This window comes from Sinocyclocheilus grahami, unplaced genomic scaffold, assembly GCF_001515645.1.
Source record: "Sinocyclocheilus grahami isolate Dianchi unplaced genomic scaffold, SAMN03320097.WGS_v1.1 scaffold256.1, whole genome shotgun sequence".
NCBI lineage: Eukaryota > Metazoa > Chordata > Actinopteri > Cypriniformes > Cyprinidae > Sinocyclocheilus > Sinocyclocheilus grahami.
The window spans coordinates 1,114,546-1,116,593 of record NW_015505435.1 but is presented as its reverse complement, the minus strand read 5'-3'; positions in this window follow the sequence as shown (position 1 = coordinate 1,116,593).

Genomic DNA, 2,048 nt, shown 5'->3' with positions numbered 1-2,048 from the left:
ACTCCAGTCCAGTTGGTGGCGGTAAATGCACCAGAAGTTGGTTTGCCATCCGCCATAAAACATTATTAGAAGCCGCAGCAGAAGAAGAAGCGAGCCGCCAATGCGGTTGGAGGGCGGCAGCGTGTGTGTGTGGTGACACTGCAGCTCGGTTAAACCAGCAGTGTTTTCTTATATCTGCATTGAAATCTCTTTCGACTCACTTTTGAATGGCTTAAAACGCTTTTAATGTTTAAACTGAAAAGGCTTAAAACACGTGAGAATGATAGAGCAGCACTAGCGCGATCATTCAGAGAGGTGTTTAGTTAAACTTAATTCTCTTAACACATGTTAGACTGCACCCCATAAACACAATCAAGCCTAGAAAAAAACCACTGAACCACCCATTTAACAGCAGGTGAATTCGCAGGTGAACATAAAATATGTTACATACCACTACTGGTGAACGAGTCAGTGTAATGCAATTATGTCTGAAAGGTCTGACATAAGATGCCAAATGAACGATACTGTATGAAGCGTTGTTTGTTTACATCACGTTGCACCTCGCGTTATGAAAACAATGTTTGGAATATAATGATCAAAACTTCGTGATATAGATGAAGTGATATTGATATAAATATTGTACATGTTGAATATTCATCCAAATTATGGTGAAAATCAAAACATTTGTGTGATAAAATAACATTTGTGTGTTCAGAAGTGTTTTCTTATATGGTGAAAACTTCATCGGGACATCAAACCAAGAACTGTGATCTGTCAGGTGATCCTGAGAAAAAGAGAGGTGATGATTTAGCAGGAGTCAGGTCGAAGAAAATAAGAGGCAGTGGAGGTGTTGGAGAAGGAAACGAGGAAAGAGAGAAGGCAGATGGCGACTTCAAAATTATATTGAGATTTGCGGAGGAGAAGGGAATTTTGTCAATGAGTCTGGTAAAGTTAACAACCGTTTAAAAAAATCAGGTCGGTGATATTAATTTGGCAAAGGTGTTGAGAGATGGCAATTTGTTGATTGTTTGTAGAAGCGAGGAACAGAGACAGCGGGCTGGTAGGATGAAAGAAATAGGGAGGAATAAAGTGGTGAGTGTAAATTATATAGAAAGAGGAACTAAATGGTGTAAAGGAGTAAAGGAGGGATCTGGGGAGTGCCAGTCAGCAGAACTATTGAAGGCAAACTTAAAGGGAGGAAGTGTGAAGGGTGTTCGGAGGCTGCAGGTAACTCGTGAGGGAGTAAGGCTAGACAGCGAGTCTATCATGGTTCAATTTGAAGAAGAAGTGCTTCCCAAAAAAGTAACTCTAGGCTTTATGAGATATAATGTAAGAGAATATGTACCAAAGCCAATGAGATGTTACAACTGTCAAAGATTTGGTCATACAGCCAAAACCTGCAAAGGCAGAAGAAGATGTGGAGAAGCTCATGATTATGAGCAGTGTGGTCACATGGAGCAACCCAGATGCTTTACTGAAATAAATGAACTTTTCCATGACATTCTAATTTATTGAGATGCACCTGTATGCAGAGGCTGTGAGGATAGTAAGTCAGAGAGGAGGAAATGGAGAAAGAAGCAGTACAGGTAAGCAACTCGATAAGGATTCAGATCAGGCAAATGAAGAGAAGGTGATGGTTGACATTAAGAAACTAGTCACATTCATAGCAGGAGTAATCAATGCTACAATGGGGATCAAGTCTAAAACAGAGAGAATACAGATTATTGTAAAAGCAGCTGTCCAGCATCTAGATATCAGAGGACTGACATGGGAGGAGGTTAGAAATGATCTCAGTGTCCAAACAAGTCAAGAACAGTCAGGAACTGGATAGTGTTGATAATGGTGCAGGAATTTAAAAAGTTTATAGATGATTTGCCCATTAAGCCAGATGTGATTTGTGTACAGGAAACGTGGTTGAAACCAAACTTGGATTTTAGAATAGTTGGTTATTCATCTGTTAGACGTGATAGGGAGGAGGGAAATGGACGGGGATGTGCTACATTTATTCAGGAAGATATTGCATTTAGAGAGGTGAGTATAGGAAGTGAGCAAGATTATGTTGGTGTAGA